This window comes from Zalophus californianus, chromosome 2, assembly GCF_009762305.2.
Source record: "Zalophus californianus isolate mZalCal1 chromosome 2, mZalCal1.pri.v2, whole genome shotgun sequence".
Classification (NCBI taxonomy): domain Eukaryota; kingdom Metazoa; phylum Chordata; class Mammalia; order Carnivora; family Otariidae; genus Zalophus; species Zalophus californianus.
In genome coordinates, this window is record NC_045596.1 from 131462932 (window position 1) to 131480750 (window position 17819).

Sequence of the window (17819 nt, forward strand, 5' to 3'; positions counted from 1 at the left end):
GGAAAATTTGGGGAAAGGTTGACAAATAGAAAGTCATAGAAAAACAGTAAACTTGTGCATTGTGTAAGTATGAAATGGTTTGTATCAGCACAACAGACCCATTCTTAATGCACACAATTCTGTCAGTTTTTTAAAAATGGGAATTATTTTTTTATGCGTATTTCTGAAAGCATAATGAAACAATATTTTATGAAGAACTAAGAGCTAGTGAAGCAGAGACGTTTTTATTCCTCCTGTTGCCATGGAAACTTTCAGCAATGAAATCTGACTTCACGATGAATACTTAGGAATACTTAGGAACAATTACACCTAATAACCAACCTGCTCTTTGGTTTGTGTGAGGTTTTAGAAGACTCTCAGATGCCGCAGATTCTTAAACTTTCCAAAGTAATTTCCTACATATTTTATTATTACAAAAAGCGATGATAAAAATATTGTTCAGATAATTCAAGTTCTATCTTAGTTTTAGCATCAAAATCTAAAATTAAATATAAGAATAAAATGGAATTTGGGTTTAAGTAATGCCCTGGGTTTTAGAAAGTTTTTTTTCATTTTTGTTTAACATGTTTGGTAGTATCATTTCTTATGAATCAAACACTTCATAGTCAAGGAAAATCATCATAGTCTGATTCTGAGTATACTCCTTCTAGCTGCAGGATTTAATTTTAATTTCTACTAAATTTGTCCAAAACAACCCTTTCAAAATAGAAATGTATATGCTCTCAAAAATTATTCTGATCTTGATAAAACTTTTAGTAATCCAAAATTAAATTAAAATGTCAAACAACTGAGAACTAGCCTCTCATTAAACTAAAATACCTATGTTTATCTAATGTATAGTCCTAAGAGTTAAATAGTAACATGATAAAATCATTATTCCAGTTTAATAGGTTCTATGATATGTCATGTATGCTTTTGGCTTATAAAAATATGAGTTCTGAAGAGTTTTTAATAGAATACCTCGATATAGAAAACTAGAAAACAAATACAAAATAAATTTCTCAATAGAGCTGGTTTAGACATTCAGTAATAAATCAGTCAATAGTAGAGGAGTCATGAAATATTTAAAAGACATGCAGATATCTGTTAATAAGAAGGTGGACTGTGAAACGTAGAATCAAAGTGTGGAGTGAAATTTACATCACTTAAAAATTATGTACTTTGACCACAAATAACTGGACCAGATGTCAGCCAGAGTTGTTATATCTTCAAATAAACCTAAACCTTTGGATCACTTTCATAGCTGATGCAGAGTAAATCCCAGGAAACAGGCATACATCCAAAAGAGTGCTTCCCTCCACATCACACCTCATATAACATTTCAGATATCCTAAACATGGAACTATGGTGGTGGCTAATGATGTTGAGACACTTGAGTAGGAACATTTTTACCATGATTATCATTTTTTTAAGTAAATCATTCTGAGGTAGATTATTTAGATTCGTATTTTTACCTTGCTCCTTCTCTAACATATTCCCATGGAGAAATTAAAAAAATAAAATGATTCTGGTAATACGTTCACAAATACCTCTATCAGGATGCAGTTACTCTATAATTTTAAATCTTCCAAAATTAAATTATGGGAGATAAATTTCCCCATGTATTTTCTGGCACAATAATGCATGGGAAATAATTCTGAACCTGTGACAACAATCTTTAAATCTGAAGGTGTGGTTGACTTTGTTAATGTAAATAGGAAGTAAACATAAGATTAAGGACATTTCCATGCTTTTTTTCCCCAGACATTTCAATAAGTCTTCTTCTTTGCACATTTACATGTATACATATTTATGTAGCTATATACATAAAGTTGGCATAATCAAATCTACATGTTTATATAAATAAAAATTCAAGTTCTCGTGTACAGATATGTTTTTCATTTTTATGATAGGAATTTTTCACATACTTTTTTAAAAAAATTTTTTTAAAGATTTATTTATTTTAGATAGAGAGCATGAGTGGAGGGAGGGACAGAAGAAGAGGGAGAAGTCTCAAGCAGACTCCCCGCTGAGTGCAGAGCCCAATGCAGGGCTCTATCCCAGGACCCTAAGATCATGACCTAGAGCCAAAATCAAGAGTGTGACTCTCAGCTGACTGAGGCACCCAGGTGCCCTGATTTTTCACTTCCTTTTTAATGAAAAATAGAAATTTAGAAGTAAAATCTAATATCATATCTATCTAATCAATCATATCTATTTAATCAAGAATCAATATCATGTCTATTTAATTATGTCTTCAAAGCAATTATTTCTCAACAATAAGTTGTTTTAACCCAAACATGTTCAATGTAAATGGAGAAATATAAGAAAGTAATAAATACAGTTTTAGAAACAGAAGCCCATTCACATTTAACACCATTGCAAAACATTTAAATCCATTATTTAAAGTACTCAGATGTTTTCAGTACTTTCGTGTGTTTAGACAATAAAGGTAAGAATTTTCCCATTGTAACAAGGTGATTTTTTTCCCTGTTAAAACATGATAATATATAATTCTGTAAATATCACTAATGAATCAAATATATCAGACAAATAATTTTAATTAACATGTATACAGGAGCCAGCAACTTTATATACCAGCAACTTTAAAAGCTCATGTTATCTGGTCACTTTTATTTTGCATGTTTTTATCATTAAGCCACTACCTATCACATGATGTTTAGGAAGCCAAGTAATACCAATAATTGATTATAACTTTTAAATTACTCTGCTTTTAAAATTATCCACAGAATGGAGGTCAAGTTTAAGTTGCTCTTATTCTTCACTAGGTGTTAACTGATGCAAAATCTCCATTTTATGTAAATTGAACCTAACCATAGGGCTAGAAGTAAACCTCTGGGTTATGTCATACTATTTCTTGTACACATAGAACTGCAATTCAACTACTTTACAAAACAGCTCAATTCCTTTTAGAGAATGAAAACAGGAGACATTTAAACATTTTCCTGGACAATTATTTTGAAAGATTTTTAAATACATATTCTCCCTTGAACTTATTTTCCTTATTTCATTTTTTAATAACAGTTTTAGGTTTAAAATAAAATTGGGAGGGAAGTACAGAGATTTTCCATATAGGCCCTGCCCCCACACATGCATAGCTTCCCTGAGGGATCATCAACATCACTCACCAGAATGGTACATTTTAACCAACAGTGAACCTACATTGACACATCGTAATCATCCAAAGTCCATGGCTTACTTTAAAGTTCACTCTGAATGTATATTCAATGGGTTTGGAAATATATACAGTGACATGTACCCATCATTGCAATGTCTCACAGAGTATTTTCACTGCCATAAAAATTCTCTCTCCCCCTAGACACACACTTTGGGCAACCACTAATCTTTTTACTGTTTCCATAACGTTACTCTTTCCAAAATGTCATATGGTTGGAATCCTATAGCATGTAGCTATTTCAGATTGGCTTATTTCACTTAGTAATACGCACTTAACGTTTTCCATGTCTTTTTATGCCTTGAGAGCTCATTTCTTTTTAGCACTCCATAATATTCCCCTGTCTGGATGCACCAGTTTATTTATCCAGTCACCTACTGAAGGACATCTTGGTTGTTTTCAAATTTTGGAAATTATGGATAAAGGTGCTGTAAACATCCATGTGCAGATATCTTTATGGACAAATGTTTTCAACTTCTCTGGGTAAATACCAAGGAGCACGATTACAGGATCATATAGTAAGTTTAATTTTATAAGAAATCACCACACTCTTTCCCAAGGTGGCTATATTATTAGCGTCCCCACCAGCAATGTATGAGAATTCTTGTTGCTCCACATCTTCAATAGTATTTGGTGTTGTCGGTGTTCTGGATTTGGGTCATTCTAATAGGTGTGTAGTAGTATCTCAGTGTTTTTTGTTTTCTTTAATTTGCATTTCCCTCATTACATATGATGTAAAACACCTTTTCAGATACTTATTTGCCATTACTACATTTTCTTTGCTGAAATGTCTGTTAAGGTCTTTGGCCCATTTTTTAATTGGAATGCTTGCTTTCTCATTGTTGAGTTTTAAGTGTTCTTTGTATATTTTGGACAATAGTTCTTTATCAGATGTGTCTTTTGAAAATATATTCTCGCAGTCTGTGATTTGTCTTCTCATTCTCTTGACGTTGTTTGTGGCAGAGCAGAGGTTTTGATTTAAATAAGTCCAGCTTAGGTATTATTTTTTTCATGAACTGTGCCTTTGGTATTATCTATAAAAAGTCACTACTGTACCCAATGTCATGTAAGTTTTTGGTAGTTTTATAGTTTTGTGTTTCATATTTAAGTGTGTGATACATTTTGATTTAACTTTTGTGAAAGATGCATGGTGTATATATAAATTTATTTTATTTTTTTTGCATGTGGATATCCAGTTGCTCCAGTAGCATTTGTTAAGAAAACTATCTTTGCTCTATTGTACAGCCATTGCTTCTTTGTCAAAGATCAGTTAACTGCGTGTATTGTGGATATACGTCTGGGCTCTCTGTTGTGTTTATTGACCTATTTGTCTGTTTTTTTTTTTTTATTATTCACCAGTACCACATTGTCTTGATTACTATGGCTTTATAGTAAATATTGAAATCAGCTAACATCAGTTCCCCATTTTTGTTCTTGTCATTCACTATTGTGATGACTCTGCTGGGTCTGAATATTTTTCTTAATAATTTCTCACTGTCACTATCTTCCCTAGAAAATTCTTCACATTTTAAAGTCCTCTTTCTTCTTATTCACTTTCAAGTAAAAGAATATTTCATTTTTAAATATTTTAGACAATCTGCTCACTATTCATATTCTAGTTATAATTAAAACCTGTTCTGACAAACAAATGCCTCTGTAAGATTTCATTTCTCCTCTAATTATTTTGAAAGGTAGACAGTTTAATTCATAGAACTATGCTACGGCCGTTTAAGGCTGTAATTATTAACTTTTCATGTCAATGTCCTTTTAAAATTAAAATTTAAGACACCCAAAAAAAGGATATGTGTTGACCAATATCATGAGAAGAAGCATAATAAAGAGTTTGCAGAACTGAGACGTAAGAATTATTTCTTACCATATGACAGTTACTTACTGGTATTAGTTTAACATATTAAGTAGTGCACGACTGAAGCATGTAGTGCAAGCATCATTTATAAGACTATATTGCTTTCCAGGGCACCTGGGTGGCTCAGTTGGTTAAGCTTCCAACTCTTGGCTTCAGCTCAGGTGGTATTCTCAGGGTCCTGGGATCGAGCCCCACAGTGGGTTCTGTGCTCAGCACGGAGTCTGCTTTTCTCTCTCCCGCTGCTCCTCCCCAACCCTCATTTTCTCTCTCTCTCTCTCTTTCTCTCAAATAAATTAATTAATTAAATCTTTTTTTTTTACAAGACTATATTAATTTCCCATTGCTGCAGTGATAAATTACCATGAACTTAGTGGCCTAAAACAATACAAAGAAGTCCAAAATTGGTCTCACTGAGCTAAAATCAAGGTATTGGCAGCGTGTGTTCCTTTTGGAGACTTCAGAGAAAATTCACCTCCTTGCCTTTTCCAGCTTCTAGAGGCCCTCTGTACCCTTTGGTTCGGGTTCCTTCCTTCATCTTCAAAGCACTTCATTTCAAGCTCTCCCTCCCTCATCCCACCATCTGTCTCTGATTTTGACACAATTGCTTTCCTCATATCAGGAATCATGATTACAACGGGCACACCAGACAACCCAGAATAATCTCCCCTTCTCAGAATCCTTAGTCAGAAATGTAAATTCTTTTTTTTTTTTTTTTGTCATAATAAGGCAACATATACACAAGTTCAGGGAATTTCTATTACTTTTGTCTTCACAGTGACCATGGGATATATGTACTCGGAGCTAAAAAGATAAAATCTATGGAGACTTTTGCCCTTTGAAGTTCTTAGTCCATGGTCAATCACTAAACCTATCTTGATGGAGATATAGAGTGAGAAAAGGGGGGGGGGCTCGGACCAAGCCTGGAGGAATTTCAGCTTCTAAGGTCTGGCAGAGGATCATGTGGTGGAAGACACAGAGAGTGAAAAGACTAGAACAGTGTGATCCCAAAAGTCAACCAGAAGATTTTTGTTTCTACTACAGCTCCATGTGAGACACTGGGCGAGGTACTTAGGCTTTCCAATCATGAATTTCCTCATTCATGTCTTCTCCACAGAGCCACTGTGGGGACTTCAACAGTGTAATGCTGTAGAGACTTAAGCTCAGTCCCTCAGTGCCTGCTGTCACAGTGATCTTCACTGCCGCCACGGTCATCCTTAGGGATGAAGTAGGATGCAGGTCTGGAAGTGTGGTTGTGCCACTCAGATCTCTCTGGCTTGCTCCGGGGGAAGAATTTCTCTTTTGCTACCCAGGCCCTTTGCCCACTGTGTCCTTTCTCAGATTACAGGAACTTCTTGCAGGCGAATGATGAGGTATCCTGATTCCAGCTCAGCACTAAGTCCTTTTCCTCATTTTACTCAGGTATTTGCATTTAACATACAGATAATTGGGGAGAAAAGAGTGAAAGGGATAATGGTATGCACAACAATAATAATACTCTAGAGTGTCTTTTTGTAAAAAAAAAAAAACTATAGCTATAAGACAATGGAAAATTGATCAGCCCTTTAGGTTCTGAAAGATCTGGATGATATATTTCACTTCTGAAAATTTTATAAGAATGTACTCTGGGGGCTCCTGGGTGGCTCAGTCGGTTAAGCCTGAACCCTTGGCTCAGGTCATGATCCCAGGGTCCTGGGATCAAATCCGGCACAAGGCTTCTTGCTCAGCAGGGGATGGGGGGGCCCTCCGCCCTCCCTCTCCCTCTCCTGCCTGTTCCTCCTCTCTTGCTATCTCTGTCTCTCTCTCAAATTAATAAATAAAATCATTTTTTTAAAAAAGAAGGTACTCTGAATTATTAATGAAATTTATACTTACAAGTGCATAAGAATCAATAGTTTCACTACTTAACTTTCTTTTGTAGTTAAATGAATTACTGAAAATATTTAAAAGAAAATATTAAAAAGAAGAAGATCTTGTTGAGAAAATAATTGCAATTATTCATTCAACATTGTACACAAAGCACAAGAGGGCAACATTTTTTTAATTTAAATTTTAGATCCATATAACACTAAAAGTTATGTTTCTTTTCATGTTATATCCTGGTCACTGAAAGGTAACCTTAACCAATACCATAAGAATTTAAAAATATGGAATTTTAATTAAAAAATTAGAATTGTTCAGACTTAAGCAGTAAAATATAGAAGGTTTTAAGTACTGTTTGTGTTTTAGGTTTTAAGTACTCTTAAAGTACTTTAAGAAATAGTCAAAAATTTTTTGAAATCGTTTCTCATTTCTCCTGGCAGTAATTAACAATCTAACTAATTTTATAATTGTTTCTTTAGATAACATATGCCTCATTTGTTATATGTTTCAGCATAGTTGACACAAAATGTTACATTATTTTCAGGTGTACAACATAGTGATTCAACTTCTCCATACATTATGCTATGTTCACCACAAGTGTAGCTACCTTTGGTCCCCATACAATGCTATTACAATATTATTGACTATATTCCTTATGCTGTGCCTTTTATTCCTGTGATTTATTCATTCCATAACCATAACCCCTTCACCCCTTTAGCTCAATATCGCATCCCCCCTCCCCTCTGGCAACCATCAGTTTGTTCTCTGTAAACACAGGCATGATTCTGCTTTTTGTTTGTTTGATTCTTTATGAATTTATTTTGTTTTTTAGATTCCACATACGAATGAACTTGTATGGTATTTATCTTTCTAAGTCCAACTTATTTGACTTAGGATAATACTCTCTAGATCCATCTCCATTGTCACAGATCTCATGATCTCGTCCTTTTTATGGCTGTGTAATATTATACACACACAGACACACACACACACACACACACACCACATCTTCCTTATCTATTTGTGTACCAGTGGACGCTTAATACTAATTCAGAAGAGATCTAAGCACGCTTATGTTTATTGCAGCATTATTTGCAATACTCTTAAATATTTTTAAATGTCAGAAAATAGTAAGTAAGTTGATTACAAGTAGAGTGAATTGTTGCTCTCTTACTAGACTTTCACAATGAAATATAGGTGGGGAGTGTATCCTTTAATAGACATTTTTATGCATAGCACTTTGTATCAGAGAGCATTTTTACAGTAAATGATAGTATTCACATATATTATCAGTTAGCTTTTTATGTATTTATGAGTGATAAAAAGTAAGAGAAAACTTCTTGCAATATGTACAAAGTCAAAGCTATTAAAATAGCCATCTGCCCAAGTCAAGACTGCTGTGTGCACAATAATGTAAAAACAAGAGTTCTACTAGATATCATTTTTAAACTTTATCTTACTGTACTTGACCATATGAGTTTTTACTCCAAAAACAATGGGATATAGGGAATGTTCAGCACCAAATAAAAAGATTATGGAGACCACAGAGCTGTATTTACCCTCCCTTTACACATAACTAATCCATTCAATTATATGCTTTGAAAACAGTAAACTGCCTAAAACTATTTATGTCAAAACCAATTTGGATGAAACAACATAAAAACAGAGGCAAATTTTTTCTTTAAAGGTCAGAAGATTTCTGTATTCCTATTCATAAGTATCCTTGATTTCTTGCTTCATTAAAAAAAAAACCTGAAAAGTATAGTGATGCAAGATGCAAGATATAGTTTATGCAAGAAAGATGGCAGCAAAGAGGTAAACAAATCAAAGCCTTTGGCTCTAAATCAACAGAAGGAAGTTACAATACATATATACACTTCAAGTTTATATAAAATTAAAAAAAAATTTTGTGCTTCCTACTTCAATTGGCTTTTTAAATTAACCAATGATTTTCTAGCCTGATGTTGTCAAATAATTTGGTCGATAGAACTCATTGCTGGCCCAAACTGAAGTGAGGCAGTCTCATACACTAGTGGGAGAGTATAAATTGCGGAAGACTTACAGAAAACAAATTAATCTTACAAATGCTACTATTTTAAACACTTCTAGGAATCTCTCCTATGGAAATAATTCATTAAAATTTAGGGAAAAGACTTTATGTAAAAATGCTTGAAACTAATCTTTTATATATATAAAAATTACTGGAATAAATGATGGTAGTGGAGTTCACACACACACATACACAAACACACACACAATGGTATATCCACATGATAAAATTTTATGCATCTGTTGAACATTTAAAGCCATAGAAACATTTAAACATATAGAAAAAACTTTCCTAAAATAATGTTAAAATGATGGAGTAAATTACAACTCTGTATATAGAAAATGATTTCAATAGTGCTTCCTTCTGAGATGGCTGGGGGACTCAGTCAGTTAAGTGTCAGACTCTTGGTTTCAGCTCAGGTCATGATCTCAGGGTTCTGTGTTCGAGTCCCACATCAGGCTATGCGCTCAGCGTGGAGTCTGCTTGAGAGATTCTCTCTCCCAATCCCTCCTCATCTGCCCCTCCCCCCACTCATGCTCTCCCTCTTTCTTTCTCTGTGTCAAATAAAGAAAGAAAGAAAGAAAGAAAGAAAGAAAGAAAGTCTTTAATAGTGCTCCAATAACAGCACATATACTAAAACTGGAACAATACAGAGAAGATTAGCATGACCCCTGTGCAAAGATGTCACCTAAATTCATGAAGCATTCCATATTAAAAAAAAAGAAAAATTATTTCAATAAACATAAGAATAAATGGGAGAAACTGTATCAAAATGTACTATTGGATATCTGATTATTTTCTTGTACTTCTCTTCATAGCCTTTTGTCTTTTGAAAATTATATATGTATATATATATGATACCTTTGAATTAGAAAAAAACTAAAATTTTAAAATTGTTTCATAATAAAATAGTCTGGAAAACCAGATTTATAGCTTTATCGAAATGAATAATTGGATTTCTTTTTCTTTTGAGAGAGAGAGAGCACATGTGCACAAGGAGGGAAGAGACCCTCCTCTCTCTGAGGGAGAGAGAGAATCTTGAGCATGCTCCATGTCCAGTGTGGAGCCCAGTGCAGGGCTTAATCTCAGGGCCCTGAGATCATAATCTGGGCTGAAATCAAGAGTCGGATGCTTAACCAACTAGCCACCTAGCCACCCCCAATTAGATATATCTCTAAATTAATTTTTTTTCTCAATTTGGGAAATTTTACATTGAGAAGTTTGGGAGGGAGGCAGAGTTTCTGAAGTCATTCTTATTCTCTGTAGGACCTTGTCTTTGTAAGCATAGTTTACATGTTCTAGAACAAAAAAAAAATGTATATCAAAATATTGTGCCAAATAGTAAAGGTTAAAAACAGAAAAAGTAGAAATAAGAGATATTCTATGAGAGTTATTCTTTCAATAATGAATATCTCATCGTTCTCTTTTGTAAGATTAAAGTATTTGACTGGCCTTTGTTCTTTCAGTACCAATAGGTTATGCTTTTACAATTTTCTCTCCAAAAATCGTAATTTGTATCCAAATCTACCTTTGCACAAATAATCTCTCTTGATTTATTGCTGGGAAGGAGGTAAAAATGTTGGTGCCTTATATATGCTCTGAGTACCACAACATTTTCCCCTGCCGTCCACAGTTTGCTTCCAAATTTCTTGGTGTCAGCTTTCAGAGGTTTTCACTTTTAAGGGAAGTGGAATTATCCTTTACACATCACTTGTTTAAGCTTTGAAAAATTATCCTTTGGCTTCAAACCACATAATCTTAACTTGCTGCTTTATTTTGTTTTGTTTTCCTTTAGACACTGGAGCATATTTCCCTCCTTGTTTAAATTGCTTTGCATCCCAGTCATTAATTGGTGAATTTTGGGGGCTCAACATGTGTTTCACATAAAGTTGCTAGCTTCCTCTGGGGTTATATGACAGCCTTCTTGAAAGTTGAAGAACAAGGTGCTTGCACTTCTTCTAAAAAAAAAAAGACATAATTTGAACTAATGTAAACTTACAGTAGCCAAGATTACGTCATAATAGAGAAGTCTGCAATAGTGGATGTAGGAAGAGTCACAAAGGACAACTTGCAAGGGTGAAATATATTAATGTTGGTATCAAGATGTGAGCACACGCCATGTACACATCTGGGAAGCTTCAGGAGCAACAGAGGGAAAGGATCAGGAAGCAGAGGCTGGTTAAATATTGCACTGCTCTCAATAGGCAAATCAGATTTAAAATAATCTTGAAGTTTTGAGTAAAGTAAATGGAATCACACTCTATAAAGCAAGAAGTGATTCCGTAGCTGAGAGAAGCTTCCTGTAGCTGTGCAAGTTTTATGTGACGTCCCTCAATACTCTTTAAACAAACAGGTTTTGTTTTGTTTTTGTTTTTGTTTCTCTTTTTCCTGGACTGTTTTCAAGGTCTTTTTTTTTTTTCTTAATAAGCACATGAACCCCAAAGGATAGGATTCACAAGGAGGATTACAAACCGAAAAGAGGTTTAAAATAAAATTACATATACCTAAAAATGAAGTGCTTTTACTTCCTTTCCTTTCTATTAAAAAAAAATTCTTCAATGAAAGAGTGAAAGTGTGGAGGAGAAAGATAATACAACTGTATATGGGCATGAAGAGATAAATCAAAGATGAAAAGCTAGAGAAGAAATCAAGATAGAGAGATGAATATTCCAAAGTAAAAGAAGAAATCTAAGGACCATCTGGGAAATAATAAATGGTCCCTGATTACACATAATAATTTTACTGATGTTTTTCTACTAAATCCAAGAGAATAGTAGCATAAATCTTTATAAAAATAACTCCTATTGCCTGGTTTGTTAAAAAACTTTCATTTCCAAATAAAAAGAAACAATTTCAAGAGCTTGAATATAAGACATAATGAACTTTTGCAACACTTTTATGTTTTTGTGTTGATGATCAAGATAAAGCCCCACAACCCTGAATTAACATACAGTATGCATTGGGTTGTTGAATCACGGGTGATTGCGCTTTAGGGTAGGGAAAGGACAATGATAGTCTTATGTGTATGTTTTGATAGCTCCTTGAACATTCAGGGAAATTTTTTATCTTTACATGAATTTGGAAGTTTTGACTATGTGGGACTAGACATTTTATTTATTTATTTTTATTTTATTTTATTATGTTATGTTAATCACCATACATCACATCATTAGTTTTTGATGTAGTGATCCACAATTCATTGTTTTCGTGTAACACCCAGTGCTCCATGCAGTACGTGCCCTCCTTAATACCCATCACCGGGCTAACCCATCCCCCCAAACCCCTCCCCTATAAAACCCTCAGTTTGTTTCTCAGAGTCCATAGTCTCTCATGGCTCATCTCTCCCTCCGATTTCCGCCCTTCATTTGTCCCTTCCTTCTCCTAATGTCCTCCACGCTATTCCTTATGTTCCACAAATAAATGAAACCCTATGATAATTGACTTTCTCTGCTTGACTTATTTCACTTAGCATAATCTCCTCCAGTCCCATCCATGTTGATGTAAAAGTTGGGTATTCATCCTTTCTGATGGCTGAGTAATATTCCATTGTATATATGGACCACATCTTCTTTATCCATTCATCTGTCGAAGGGCAGCATCTCAGCTCTTTCCACAGTTTGGATATTGTGGACATCGCCGCTATGAACGTTGGGGTGCATGTGGCCCTTCTTTTCACTACATCTGTGTCTTTGGGGTAAATACCCAGGAGTGCAATTGCTGGGTCATAGGGTAGCTCTATTTTTTATTTTTTTGAGGCACCTCCACACTGTTTTCCAAAGTGGCTGTACCAACTTGCTAAGAGGGTTCCCCTTTCTCCACAACCTCTCCAACACTTGTTTCTTGCCTTGTCAATTTTTGCCATTCTAACTGGTGTAAGGTGGTATCTCAATGTGGTTTTGATTCGAATTTCCCTGATGGTTAATGATAATGAACATTTTTTCATGTGTCTGTTAGCTATTTGTATGTCTTCTTTGGAGAAGTATCTGTTCACATCTTCTGCCCATTTTTTGACTTGATTATTTGTTTTTTTGGGTGTTGAATTTGAGAAGTTCTTTATAGATCTTGGATACCAGCCCTTTATCTGTAGTGTCATTTGCAAATATCTTCTCCCATTCTGTGGGTTGCCTCTTTGTTTTGTTGACTGTTTCCTTTGCTGTTTAGAAGCTTTTTATCTTGATGAAGACCCAAAAGTTCATTTTTGCTTTTGTTTCACTAGCCTTTGGAGATGTATCTTGAAAGAAGTTGCTGTGGCCTATGTCAAAGAGGTTACTGCCTATGTTCTCCTCTAGGATTTTGATGGATTCCTGTCTCACACTGAGGTCTTTCATCCATTTTGAGTTTATCTTTGTGTATGGTGTTAGAGAATGGTCGAGTTTCATTCTTCTGCATGTGGCTGTCCAATTTTCCCAGCATCATTTATTGAAGAGACTGTCTTTTTTCCGTTGCATATTTTTTCCTGCTTTGTCGAAGATTATTTGACCATAGAGTTGAGGATCTATATCTGGGCTCTCTATTCTGTTCCATTGGTCTATATGTCTGTTTTTGTGCCAGTACCATGCTGTCTTGGTGATCACTCCTTTGTAATATAGCTTGAAATCGGGCAACGTGATGCCCCCAGCTTTGTTTTTCTTTTTCAACATTTCCTTGGCAATTTGGGATTTTCCTGATTCCATACAAATTAAGGATTGTTTGTTCCAACACTTTGAAAATGTCATTGGAATTTTGATCGGGATAGCATTGAAGGTATAGATTGCTCTGGGTAGCATAGACATTTTAACAATGTTTATTCTTCTGATCCATGAGCATGGAATGTTTTTCCATCTTTTTTTGTCTTCTTCAATTTCTTTCATGAGTGTTCTGCAGTTCCTCGAGTATGGATCCTTTACCTCTTTGGTTAGGTTTATTCCAAGGTATCTTATGGCTTTTGGTTCTGTTGTAAATGGAATCATTTCTCTAATTTCTCTTTCTACAGTTGCATTGGTAGTGTATAAGAAAGCAATTGATTTCTGTGTACTGACTAGACATTTTAATTCCCAAGCTGAGATTTGGGTAAGGACCAAAGACAACGGAAAATTTTAGAAAAGTTATGGTAACCCTATATTTTACCTAAGGAGAAAGAAAAACTAGAAGAGGTTCGAACAGGTAGAAAGACAGAAGAACTACATTTGCTGATGACATCATACAGGATATTTATTTGTTCAATGTAACAATTACACCTGAGTAAATTTCAAAGCAAATTAATGATATCACATTTTTTTAACATAATGCAGTAACAATGGTCATGAATAATAATCAAATGCAAACAGTGAAATTAACAAATATTCTCCAATTGAGGTCAAACGAATCCACTATTGCATTTGGAAATTAAAATATAATGAGCTTGACAGGATAAAGTTCTAGGTTTGGTGAAGAGATAAAAGTTCTCTTACTAATGAGCTATATGATTTCACAATGGAATATTAGGCAGTAACTTGGAAATATGGTTAGATATAAATAAGTAAAATTTCCACGTGTTTCTTGGGCAATTTTTAAAGCTTTCAAAATGTTGATATAAGCTTTTAGGTGAAAGGCCATTTTATTGATAGATGGTTTGCTAATACTAGTAATTAAAATACTTGGGAACTACATAAAAATCTTTTACAAATATCTTTTGGCAACACAAACTACCTCACATACAGCTCTCAAAAATGAAAATGTTTTGGCAGAGGTTGCTGGGAAGATGGCAGAGTAGGAGGACCCTGGACTCACCTCTTGCCTCGTGGCCTCCTAGGGAGTACCCACAGCAGCATGAATAACCCAGAAAGCAGCCCAAAAACTGGCAGAACAGACTCTCTGCAGCCCAGCATAGACAAGAGGCCACAGCGAAGCAGATCTACCCCCTCCGATTGTTCTTGGCAAGATCCCATCAAAGTGGTGCCACAATCCTCGTAGTGTGTGCACAGCCCAGACAAGGGCCAACACCACTCCAAAGTGAGTCCTTCTCCAGGGAGAGAGGAAGATAACCACACATCAGTCTGACTGTGACCCCAGCAGTGGGCTGGGGGTAGGTAGTTTGTCTGACTGCAGTCCCCAGCCACCAACAAAAGCTTCTCAGGGGACAACACAGGGAAAGAGCCTACAGTTTGGTGCTACTTCATCTCTGGCAAACACCTGGTCTGACTCAACTCAAGCCCAAGGCAGCCCTGGACCAGCCCACTAACACCACAGGCACCAGACTCTGCCCACAACAGGCAGAAAGCCATTGCAGACAACAGGACTGAAGGCAAACACATCCCAGTCACAATAGTAGGACACCCCTGTAGCAACACACATGAGAAACACCCTGTGAAGCACCATTTCCTGGTGAAAAGGAGACATTGCACTGCAGGACCTCTTCTTCATAAAGCCACTACTTTCAAGTGTGGGAGACGTAGCTAACTTTCCTAACACAGAGAAACAGAAACAGCAATAGACAGAATGAGGAGACAGAGGAATATGTCACAAATGAAAGAGTGGAACAAAATCAGAGCAGGAGACCTAAGCAAAACACAGATAAGTAATATGTTTGATGGAGAATTTAAAGTAATGCTCATAAAGATACTCATTGGACTTGAAAAAAAGAGTGCAGAACCTCCATGAGACCCTCCACCAAGAGATAAGAAACATAAAAAAGAATCAAATAGAGCTATTGGATTCACTAAATGGAAATAAAAATAGATCACCTGGAATAAGTAGCAAACAAGAGGAAGTAGAAGAACGGATCAGCCACCTGGAGGACAGAGTCATGGAAAGTAATCAAACTGAGCAGATGAGAGGGGAATAATATGCAAAATGAGAATAGACTCAGGGAACTCAGCAACACTGTCAAGCATAACAGTCACATGATAGGGATCCCAGAAGGAGAAGAGCGAGAAAAGAGAGTAGAAGATTTGTCTGAAGAAATAATAGCTAAAAACTTCCCAAATCTGGAGAAGTAAAGAGAAATCCAGAGCCAGGAGGCACAGAGAGCCCCCCGGAAAACCAACCCAAAGATGTCTGCACTAAGACACAAAGTAAATAAGATAGCCAAAAGTAGTGATAGAGAGAGAATTTTAAAAGCAGCAAGAGAAAAGAAAGCAATGACATACAATGGAAACCCCATATGGCTATCAGTGGGTTTTTCAGCAGAAACTCTACAGAACAGAAGAGTGCAGCATAATCAATTCTAATTAAGAGGAAAAAATCTACAGCCAAGAATACTCTATCCAGCAAGGCTTTCATTTAGAATAGAAGGAGAGATAGAGTTTCCCAGAAAAACAAAAGTTAAAAGCAAAACCAGCCACGTCTCCATCACACAAAATGCCATCAGCCTGTGGGTCCCAAATTCACAGTCCAGATACCTTCCTGCCCAAGTCAGCATGCACGGCCTGCCACCTCCTCAATGCCAAGTCAACACCCCTTCACCTCAGATTCCCAAGGGTTCAAACTGGCACTCTTCCCCTCAAATTCCAACCCCTGTGCTCAAGTTTGTGCACAAAAGTGGGCATAATTATAACAGCAGAATGAAGCAACCCAAACAGTGACACTAATTCTGTGGAATATAGAATGGATAAAAGGAGTGTGCTAGGCTGAGAATATCTCCAACAAGCACAACAAAGAACAATACATACAGCATGATTCTGGTTAGTAAAGCAAACAAACAAACAAACCTGGGAAGAATAAAACAAGATGAAATCAGAAAGGGAGACAAACCATAAGAGACTCTTAAGCATAGGAAATAAACTGAAGGTTGCTGGAGGGGAGGTGGGTGGGGGATGGGTAACCAGGTGATGGGCATGGAGGAGGGCACGTGATGAAATGAGCACTGGATGTTCTGTGCAACTGATGAATCACTACCTCTGAAACTAATAATACACTATATTAATTAATTGAATTTAAACATAAAAAGGAACCCCTCTGCAAAAAGAAAATGTTTCAGTCCAAGGAGAAGACAATTTAAAGTCTGAAATACTGAGAAAACATGTTACTGTAATTTTCAATCTCAAGTTCCTACTAAGAGATTTATGTAATATAAAGACTTTTTGTTCTTTCTTCAATTATAATAATTATATATCAATCACATCATTTTATTTGTAGTTGGGCAATATATGTTACTTTTATTTGCTGTGTTATGTTGTTACAAAGTCCATGCAAGATTTTATCTCATTTACTAGAGAAAATGACTCATGGTGTGGAGTAAAGATACCCAATTCATTTGTTAATGAATGAATGAATGGTGAATAAATTCATTAAAAAGAAATCAAGGAAGAAAGGAAAAGAAGAAGAAAAAACAGAGGGAAGAAGGAAGGAAGACATGGAGGAGGAAAGGAAGAAAGGAAGCGGGGAAGAGAAAAGAATAAAAGAGTTGAAGGTAGAGAAAGAGAAAGGATAATAAACAGCAAAGACTGAAGTTTCCTGAAGAAGGAATTCTCCTCAAGCCTGCAACATTACCTAAATTTCCAGCATGTTGGCCTGCCCAGATTTTGGTCACCAGAGCCCACATCACATGAGTCAATTCCTTAAAACAAATCTTTCTCTCTGCATATATAAATGATGATGAAAGAGGATAGATGATAGATAGATGATAGATAGATAGATAATAGAGATATATAGATAGAAAAAAAGAAGAGATGATAGAAGATGATAGATCACTCGCTCAATCTCCCATTGGTTTTATTACTCTAGAGATCTTGACAATAAATATTTTTATATTTAAACTAATAATTTAATAATTACCATGGAACTGCACATTATAAACTCAAAACTCTTATAGGACAAGGCAATCCTTACAGAGTCTTAAACCAGTCAAAGTTTTCCAATAGTCAACATTGCTCTTTTAATCTTGTTTTAGTGCATTACACAAACCAACT

The 17819-nt window shown here is 35.5% G+C and overlaps 1 non-coding gene across 1 annotated transcript; it reads left to right on the forward strand.

The window, feature by feature from the left end:
• Positions 1-9562: 9562 nt before the first annotated feature.
• LOC113926047 lies at positions 9563-9668 on the forward strand. Its single transcript, XR_003521133.1, has one exon. It is a non-coding gene; the product is annotated as a U6 spliceosomal RNA (small nuclear RNA).
• Positions 9669-17819: the final 8151 nt, after the last annotated feature.